The sequence below is a fragment of the Balaenoptera acutorostrata genome, chromosome 8, assembly GCF_949987535.1.
Source record: "Balaenoptera acutorostrata chromosome 8, mBalAcu1.1, whole genome shotgun sequence".
NCBI classification, from domain to species: Eukaryota; Metazoa; Chordata; class Mammalia; order Artiodactyla; family Balaenopteridae; genus Balaenoptera; species Balaenoptera acutorostrata.
The window spans coordinates 99,776,369-99,786,907 of record NC_080071.1 but is presented as its reverse complement, the minus strand read 5'-3'; positions in this window follow the sequence as shown (position 1 = coordinate 99,786,907).

Sequence of the window (10,539 nt, the reverse complement as noted above, 5' to 3'; positions counted from 1 at the left end):
CTGGAGAATGTTCCATGAGCACTTGAGAAGAAAGTGTATTCTGTTGTTTTATGATGGAATGTCCTATAAATATCAATTAAGTCCATCTGCTTTAATGTGTCATTTAAAGCCTGTGTTTCCTTACTGATTTTCATTTTGTATGATCTGTCCATTGGTGAAAGTGAGGTGTTAAAGTCCCCTACTATTACTGTGTTACTGTCCATTTCCCCCTTTATGGCTGTTAGCATTTGCCTTATGTATTGAGGTGCTCATGTTGGGTGCATAAATATTTACAATTGTTGTATCTTCTTCTTGGATTGATCCCTTGATCATTATTTAGTGTTCTTCTTTGTGTCTTGTAATAGTCTTTATTTTAAAGTCTATTTTGTCTGATATGAGTATTGCTATTCCAGCTTTCTTTTGATTTCCATTTGCATGGAATATCTTTTTCCATTCCATCTCCTCATTTTCAGTCTTTATGTGTCCCTTGATCTGAAGTTGTTCTCCTGTAGACAGCATACATATGGGACTCGTTTTTGTATTCATTCAGCCAGTCTGTGTCTTTTGGTTGGAGCATTTAATCCATTTACATTTAAGGTAATTTTCGATATGTATGTTCCTATTGCCATTTTCCTAGTTGTTTTAGGTTTGTTTTTATAGGTCTTTTCCTTCTCTTGTGTTTCCTGCCTAGAGAAGTTCCTTTAGCATTTGTTGTAAAGCTGGTTTGGTGGTGCTGAATTCTCTTAACTATTGCTTGTCTATAAAGCTTTTGGTTTCTCTGTCAAATCTGAATGAGATCCTTGCTGGGTAGAGTAATCTTGCTTGTAGGTTTTTCCCTTTCATCACTTTAAATATATCCTGCCACTCCCCTCTGGCCTGCAGAGTTTCTGCTGAAAGATCAGCTGTTTATCTTATGGGAATGTTGTTGCTTTTCTCTTCTATGTTAGTTGTATGTTAGTTGTTGTTTTTCCCTTGTTGCTTTTATTTATTTTTTCTTTCTGTTTAATTTTTGTTAGTTTGATTAATATGTGTCTCGGTGTGTTTCTCCTTGGGTTTATCCTGTATGTGTCTCTATGCACTTTCTGGACTTGATTGACTATTTCCTTTCCCATGTTGGGGAAGTTTTCAACTCTAATCTCTTCAAATATTTTCTCAGACCCTTTCTTTCTTTCTTCTTCTTCTGGGATGCCTATAATTCAAATGTTGGTGCACTTAGGTCTCTGATACTGTCCTCAGTTCTTTTCATTCTTTTTTCTTTATTCTGCTCTGTGGCAGTTATTTCCACCATTTTATCTTCCAGCTTACTTATCCATTCTTCTGCCTTAGTTATTCTGCTATTGATCCCTTCTAGAGTACTTTTAAGTTCAGTTATTGTGTTGTTCATTACTGTTTGTTTGCTCTTTAGTTCTTCTAGGTCCTAGTTAAGTGTTTCTTGTATTTTCTGCATTCTGTTTTAGAGATTTTGGATCATCTTTACTATCATTACTATGAATTCTTTTTCATAGTAGTTTACCTATTTCCTCTTCATTATTTGGTCTTGTGGGTTTTTATCTTGCTCCTTTGTCTGCAAGATATTTCTCTGTCTTCTCATTTTTTCTAACTTACTGTGTTTGTGGTTTCCTTTCCCTAGGCTGCAGGGTCATAGCTCCTCTTGTTTCTGTTCTCTGCCCCTGGTGGTGAGGTTGGTCCAGTGTCTGGCATAGGTTTCCTGATGGGAGGGGCTGGTGCCTGTGTTCTGTTGAGTGGAGCTGAGTCTTTTTCCTCTGATGAGCAGGGTGGTGTCAGGTGGTGTGTTTTGGGGTGTGTGTGAACTTAGTATGACTTTAGGTAGTTTGTGTGCTGATGGGTGGGTTTGTGTTCCTGTGTTGTTTGTTGTTTGGTGTGAGGCATCCAGCTCTGGAAACTGCAGGCAGCTGGGTGGAGCTGGGTCTTCGATTCAGATAGAGGCCTCCGTGAGAGCTCTTGGTGATCAATCTTCCCTGAGGCCAGGAATTCTCTAGTGGTCCAGCATCCTGGACCTAGTGCTCCCACCCCAGAGCCTCAGGCTTTACTTCCAGTCAGGGAACAAAGACCTCACAAGTCACTAATCCCAGCAATAAAGGGGATTAACAAAAGCAGACAAACCAAACCCTTGACAAATGGTAAAAAGTAAAATCAAACAAACAAAAGCAGAAACATGGAAACACACATACACACAAAAGAAACAAAAACAGAACCAAATAAAACAAAATCAAGAGAACAACCAAACAAAAGAACCCAAGAATGAAATTAAACAATTAAAAACAAAACTAACAAAATCACAAAACCAAAAACCAAAATCCAAGCAGAGTGCCAACTGAAGAATGAAGCAAAGAAACAGAACAAACCAACAAAAATGATTTTAAAAAAAGAATAAAAAGGGGAAAGAAGACAGAACAACAGAAAAGCAATGTAGAAATAGAAATATAAAAAAATAAAATAAAAACATATTAAAGAAAAAAAAAAACCTAGACAACTGGTAAAAACAGAATCAAAACAACCAAAAACAGAAACAAGGAAACACACAGACACGCAAAAGAAACAAAAACAGAACCAAATAAAACAAAAACCAAAGAACAACCAGACAAACAGAAGAGCACTGAAACAAAATCAAACAATTTGAATCAAAACTAACAAAAACAGAAAACCTAAAAACAAAACCAAAGCAGTGTGCCTACTGAAGCATAAAGCAAAGAAAGAGAAGGAACCAATAAAAATGATTTTTTAAAAAAGGGAAAAAACACAGAACAAGAGAAAAGCAAAGTAGAAATGGAAATATAAAAAAAACATATATACAGGAAAAAGAAGAAGGACAAAGTAAGCGAAAAGAACACAGAACAACAGAAAAGAAAAGTAAAAATAGAAATATATAAAAATAAAAATAAAAAAGGTGTTCTAAAACAAGAAGATCCCAAAATACTAAGTAAAAAAAAAATACTAAAAAACAAAAAACAAGGCAGAACCAACAACAGAATGAATCAAAACATAATAAAATTAATAGCAATAATTATGTTTCCCTGAGGTCTCAGCTGTAAGTGTCCTTGCACACACCCTGAGCCACAGCCCACCTCTGCCTCTGCAAGAGGTCCTCCTCTGTCTCTGGGCTGGTCTCTGGACTTGCTGTGGGCCCTGTGGGGACCACTGAGACTCTGATCTGGCCCAACTCCTGTGTGTGCTACCCCCAAAGTCCACAGCTGCCAGAACCAGACTGTTTTCATTTGTGGGAACACTCATTGTCTACTCAGGTATTCCACAGATGCAGGGTTTACCTATCTGATTGTGTGGATTTAATCTGCAGCTAGTGCAGCTGATGGAAAGGTTTTCAGTCTTCTTCCTTAGTCACCCCGTCCCTGGGGTTCAGCTTTGCTTTTATCCCCACCTCTGTGTGTGGTCCACCTATAGGAGTCTGGTCCTGAGGCTGCCTTGGAGCTCTTGGGTCTGCCCCAGTGAGGACAGGGTGAAGAGGTGGTCTGATTGCTTGGATTGTGGGAGCCCAGGCAGTGCCAACTGTGCAGGGAAGCCAGCAGCCACGGGTGCAAGAGATATGGCCATAGTGAGGGGCTTTTCTGGTTCCCGGTGGCCGGCGCATGAGAGCCAGCCCTGAGATGGCTTTTCCTATTTCCCCGCAGCCAGCATGTGAGGGCCACCTCTGATGGGGGCTTTTTTTATTGCTCAGCAGCTGGCACGCAAGAGTCAGCCCTGATCAGGCTTCTTTTATTGTCATCGGCCAGCACTGGCATGTGGGGAGAGAGAGGTTACAATAGTGGCTCCTCCCCCTGCGTGTGACTCAGCAGTAGTGCCCTGCTTCTGTGGCAGTCCGGTCTTCCTCTGTAGGCATTCCCTGTTGTGGATTTCCTCCCTCCCGTCTCGTCTGTCTCCCCACAGCCAACAGCAGTTCTTGCTCTGGGTCTGTTCTCCAGTCCACATGCTCCAGCTACCAGCTCCCTTGCACACCTGTGAACACACGTCCCAGTCCAGGGCACATAGGGCCATGGTACAGACCATCTGTGTAGTTCTCACTCTGTCCAGTCTGCCACAGATCAGCCACTTCACCCTCTTCCAACAGCCTCAAATGCTTCCCTTCTGTCCCAATTGATTTCCCCATCAGAGAAGAGGTTTCCCCATTGGAGAGGGGGTTTCCCTGAATTTGGGAATCTCTCCTCTGCTTCAGCTCCCCCTCCCCAGGGTGCAGGTCCCATCTTGCTTCCTCTCCTCCTCTTTCTCCCTTCTTTTTTTCATCCCACCTAGTTATGCAGGGATCTTTATAGTCCTTATAGTCAGAAAGGACTATAAAGATCCAGTGTCCAAGGTCTTCTGCCAGTGTTCAGTTGGTGTTCTGTGAGAACTGTTGCATCTATAGATATATTCGTGATGCATCTGTGGAGAGAGATGAACCCCACATCCTCCTATTCCTCTGCCATCTTAACTCCCTCTTGTAGGTGTATTCTTGATGCATTTGTGGGGAAAGGTGAACTTTACATCCTCCTACTCCTCCATCTTGACTCAATTCTCTTTGATCCATTTTGAATTAATTTTTGTATATGGTATAAGGTAAGGATCCACCTTCATACTTTTGCATGTCGCATCCAATTTTCCCAGAATCTTTTGTGGAGAAAATGGTCCTTTCTCCATTGAATAGTTTTGACATTCTTGTCAAAGTACGCCAAATATGTAAGGGTTTATTTCTGGGCTCGCTATTATATTCCATTGTTCTGTATGTCTGTCCTTATGTCAGTAGTACCTGTTTTGTTTACTGTAGCTTTGTAGTAAGTTTTCAAATTATGAAGTGTGAGTTCTCCAACTTTGTTCTTTTTCAGGATTGTTTTGGCTATTTTGAGTCCCTTGAGATTCCATGTGAATTTCAAGATAGGTTTTTCTATTCCTGCAAAAGAGAATCTATTGGGATTTTTGTAGGGATTGCATTGAATCTCTAGATTGCTTTAGATAGTATTGTCATTTTAGCAATATTAAATCTTCCAATCCATAAACACAAGTTATCTTTCTACTTATTTATGTCTTAAATTTTTTTCAGCAATACTTTATAGTTTTCAACGTACAATTAATTTGCCTCCTTGGTTAAATTCATTCCCAAGTATGTTATTTTTTATGCAATGAAATTGTTTTATTCATTTCCTTTTTGGATTGTTCATTGTTAGTGTATGGAAATTCAACTGATATTTGTTGATTTTGTATCTTTCAACTTGGCTGAATTAATTTATTAACTCTAGCAGTTTTCTTGTGTATCTTTAGAATTTTCTATTTTTAAAATCATGTTGTCTGCAAACAGAAAAAATTCTACTTTCCAGTTGGGATGTACTTTATTTCATTTTCTTGCCTAATTGCTCTGCTAAAACTTCCAATACTGTGTTGAATATAAGGGTGAAAGTGGGCATCCTTGTCTTATGTCTGATCTTAGGGGAAAGTTTCAGTCTTTTTACCATTGTAATGTTAGCTGTGAGTTTTTAATTCCCTTTGTCGTGTTGAGGATATTTCCTTCTATTCCTAGTTTATTGAGTATTTTTATCACAAAAGGGTGTTGGATATTGTAAAATGCCTTTTCTGCATCAGTTGAGATGCTCATGTGTTTTTTTCCTTCATCTTATTAATGGCATGTATTACATAGTTTGTTTTTTGTATATTGAACCATCCTTGCACTTCAGGAATAAAACTCACTTGGTCTTGGTGTATAATCCTTTTACTATGCTGCTGAATTCAGTTTGCTAGTATTTTGTTGAGAATTTTTGTATCTATATATTCATAAGAAATATTGGTATGTAGTTTTCTTTTAGTTTCTTTTCTGGCTTTGGTATCAGGGTAGTGCTGGTCTCATGGAATCAGTTAGGAACTATTCCCACCTCTTCAATATTTTGGAAGAGTTTCAGCATGATTAGTTTTAAATCCTCCTTGAATGTTTGATGGAATTCACCAGTTAAGCCATCTTGTCCCAGGCTTTTCTTTACTGAGAGATTTTTTTTTTTTATTACTGACTTGACTTAGTCTCCTTACTAGTTATAGGTCTATTCAGATTTTCTTTTTCTTCGTGATTCATTTTGATAGATGTACATTTCTAGGAATTTGTCCATTTCATCTAGATTATGCAATTGGTTGATATATAAATGTTCATAGCATTCTCTTATTATCTTTTTTATTTTTATAAAATTGGTAGTGATATCCCCACTTATATTTCTGATTTCAGTACTTTGAGTCTTCTCTCTTTTGTTCTCAGTTTAAGCTAAAGGTGTGTCAATTTAGTTGAGCTTTTCAAAAAATCAACTTTGGTTTTGATGACTTTTTCCTGTTTTTTTTTTTTTCTCTTCTCTATTGTATTTATCTCCACTAAGCTTTATTGCTTCTTTCCTTCTACTGGCTCTGGGTTAGTTTATTCTTCTTTTTCTAGTTCCTTAAAATATAAAGTTAGGTTATTGATTTGAGAGCTTTCTTCTTTTTTAATGTATGCATTGTAGCAATAAATTTCCTACTTAGCACTGCTTTCTCTGTGTCCTGTAAGTTTTGGTATATTGTGTCTCATTTTTGTCTCAAGTATTTTCTAATAAAGCTTGCAGACTCTTTACTCAGACATGTTTAATTCTGCATTTAATTTGCAATGTTTTTGACTTCTAGCATATTCTTTGGATTTCTTTCTTGGAATTCTTCCTGTCAGCTATATTACCACTTGTTCTTGCATTTTGTCTACTTTTTTCACTAGAACTCTTAACATATTAATCAATCTTATTTTATAATCTTTATGTGATAATTCCAACATCTGTGACTGGTTCTGGCAATAGCTTTGTCTCTCAGACGTTGTTTCCTCTTGCTTTTAACAGGCTTTATAATTTTCTGTTGAAAGTTTGACATTGTATAGGGTAATAGGTACTGAGGTAAACAGGCTTTTAGTGTGAGGATTTATGTTAATCTGGCTAAGAGTTGGGCTGTTTTAATATTTCTTGTAACTATAGGCACCAGAGGCTTCATATTACTCTAGTGGGCTTACTTTTTCTTCCCTTCTTTTCTTTGTGGCTTCCCTTTGTTCTGATCTTTAGAGAGTCTTTGTCTTGTAGCTCTTTTAGTTTTAATCCACAGTTCTTATTACTGGAGGCTTATTAGTGTGGTGATGGGGTTAGTCTGGAGGGAGAGAATGTGTCCTTATCTTCTAAGCTTCTAATCAGTCTCAGTCTTTTGTGGGCCTGTGCCCCCAGGGTGGGGTTAAGCCTTCCAAAACCCTAGTCCCTTCTGGTCCACCATTTCCAGTTTTGTATTTTGGAGTTCTCTTCTGGTTAACTGTCCTTTTCTTTTTATCTTTCTATCTATCTTTCTTTTTCTTAAGTGAGACAGGAAGGCTGGAGATGACTGGGTGGAGTGCCTTCCTTCAGCTTAGAGAAGCTGAATAGCCCCCTGGGAAGCCCCTCTCCTTTACATAGGCCTGTTAGGGAGAAGGTTATGGAGGGTTTCACAATGGCTACTCTTTTCCCTTTGCCAAGCCCATGAGGGGGTCTTTTGTCCTCACCCTGAAAACACAGTGTGGTTCCTGGAGGAAAGCCATGAAAGTGTGGGCCCCCCTTTACTGCCCAGCCCCTTATAGCTTCTTATTCAGCCTACAGCCACTTGTCAAAACTACTCTTTAACAGTTCCTACCAATTCTTTGGCATCTTGCACCAGGTCTCGGTTGCCTCCTTTCTCTGGATGCACCTTTGCCTCCAGGCTTCAGAGGAGTTATTTGCTCTGTGACCTCAGTTCTCTGATGAGTCAAGGAAAGTCATGGATTTTCAGTTTGTCCACATTTTTCTTGTTGTAAGGATGGGAATGACAACTTCCAAGGCCTTATACATAATAACAAAAGAACCCACCTCTCCCCTTCCAAAGATGGGGGTGTGTAGTATGTTTGTATGAGCATGGAACCCAGGCCATTAACATCAGGCCCTTAGGTAGGTGGGCATTGGGGTGGAGACATAGAAGTAGGATGCACTGTTCATTTTTAAAAAATGAATCTTTTCCTTGTTAAATTTCACTTTTATAGTTTGAAGAGGACTTTCAGAGACAACATTTAGGAGAAAAAGGAGTGAGTGCAGCATTGTTTGTAACAGCAAAAATGGGAAATAACTTGACTATCCATCAACAGGAGAGTGTTTAAATTACTTGCCACCTACAGGAGACTGCTGTGCAGCTGTTCAAGAGAATGGAGAACCTGCGTGCTCCTGGTGCCTGTTAAGCTCAAGGACGACATCTGTGATACAGTGTGCAGTAAGAAAAAAGGTTCAAGTCCATGTGTGTTTATGTCATGGGCAGAGAAAGGGTCTGAGGACACATCCAATGTTCAAGAAGGACAGGGAAGAGGAGGCTCTGCACTTGGCATTGTTTGAATTGGTTGTAGTAAGTGGGTATTAATTTTGATTCAAAACAACAGGGGGTACGGGAGGAACTGGAGGAGACTCACTTTTCATTGTTCTCCCTTCTGTGTCATTTGAGTTTTGTATTCTGTATATTTGTCCCCATTTCATAAAAATAAATAAATAAATAAGCAAACAAATAAATAAAATGAAGATCCAGGAAAGGTAAGAAGCACCCCCAATGTAGTTTGCAGGCACTTCCCCAACCTGTGCTGGCCTTCACCTCCTTCTTCTTTCCAGCACCTTCTCCTGCTCTCTTCCCTGCCCTCCTGGTCCACCCTGCTGTAGGGCCCAGGCCTCCCCGAGTTGGGAGGCTGCCTGGGTACCTTCCTATTTTCTAACTCAACCTCAGAAGGTTGGAAGGGCGGAAGCACAGCGCACAGGCGCCAGGGTGAACCCCAGCTCCCCCACCACTGTGTGACCCTGGGACAGCTGTGAGCTGGGGACAACTGGACCTACTTCTCAGGATTTTACTTTACATGGGAAAAATCTCCTATAACCTCTACAGCCACGTATGAATGAGAGGGCTGGAAATTGACCAGAGTTCTGAAAATGCCCCAAGCAGGTCTCTTCCACACCCATCACTGGGTTAGGCACCTGTCTCAAGAGCTGGACCCTGAGGTTCCCCTCTTCCTCCCAGTGGGTCACCTTGAGGACACCCTTGAGGCCTGTGGAGCCCAGTCAGAATGGCATTGCCTGCACCCATCTTGCTGGGGAGGGCAGCCTGAGGGGTGGGGTGCAGAAAGAGAGATGGGCTGAGGGATCCTTGACTCAGTGCACACAAGAGGAAGATCACACAGCCTCTTTCACTCTCCCAGCAGGGCGCCCAGCAGACCACTGCTGGGACTGCTCCCCAGATTGCTGAGTGAGAATCTCTACAGTACTGGGATTGCCTAAGAGGCTCCCCAGATTGAGAGCCACTGGGCAAGATTTCCTCCCAGTAGGCATGGCCCTAGGTCCTTGTTTCTGCTGCCCTGCTGCTGGGTCACCGTGCACCTGCTTTGAGTCCTGGGTCCCCTTTGGCACTGCCCTCCTGACCCCAGGCCCCTCCTGACCTGGACCACTTTGGTTCCTGCTCTTCCCAGTGCTCTTGGACTGGGCTGGCTCTTCCACATCTCCACAAGTCAGTGTGTCACATCAAGGAAGTCACTTCTGCCAGGTTAAACCCAACTCTGCTGCTCTCTAGACACAAGGCCCACAGGCAACAAGAAATCAGAAAACCATGTACAACCCTCTGATATTTCATTCTTGCAACAGTATTTACTGAGCACTTGCTCTGCTCAGGTGCGGTACAAAGTAACGGAGATGCACTCCTGGCACCCAGAGGCCCCAGACAACTGTGCCCTGAAAGAAGGGAGGAGGGGAGGCTTCGAGAGGGGTGTTCATGGCAGGAGCCTACCGAGAGCTGGGCCCTAGGAGTTGGGGTTCAGCTCCAACACCATCAGTCCCACACACTGGCCGAGTGTGTCATGGGCAAGCCACGTCCGCACCCTGGCCTCGGCTTCCATGTCAGAAACCAGGGGAGCAGCTGCATTCCAGTTGCTGCAGGGATGCCGCGAGCTACTCCACATGTCACTTGCTCACATCTAGGCCCAATAACGCTGTTGTGACCGCTTGTGGCAGTGCTGGGAGGAAGGGTCAAGTACAGCTTCCCAGGAAGGCTGGCCCTGACCTTCCTTGTGTCCTGTCTCGATGGGCCTGGTCAGGAGCCCTGTCATGCCCTTTTGAACCTCCCATGTGCTGCATGCATCCTCCGCACAGTGGGCCCCAGGAAGCAGTTGTTAATGAGGGCTGTGGAGCGTGTTCTAGCCTGAAACAAAGCCTCAGGCAATCAGGAGAGGCCCCAGCCTGCGGTCAGCTTGTCAGACTGCATCCCTCCATCTGGAATTCCTCCCTCATCACTGGGCCCACCCCCTTTCTATGCTGGCCTCTCTTCTAGAAACAGCTTCATAGCTGCCTGTGGCATACTCCGCCCCCCCCACGCCCACCCCCACCCCCGCCTGGCACCTCACCACAACAGGGCAGCTGAGGCAGGATCTAATCGTAGGGAACCCTGGCAAGGGGCTGGCTGCTGGCCTGCTGCCCTGAGGCTGGCCAAACAGACACCTGCCCTTCCTGAAGTGAGAGCCACCTTTCCCTCTGTGATTCTGAATGTTTG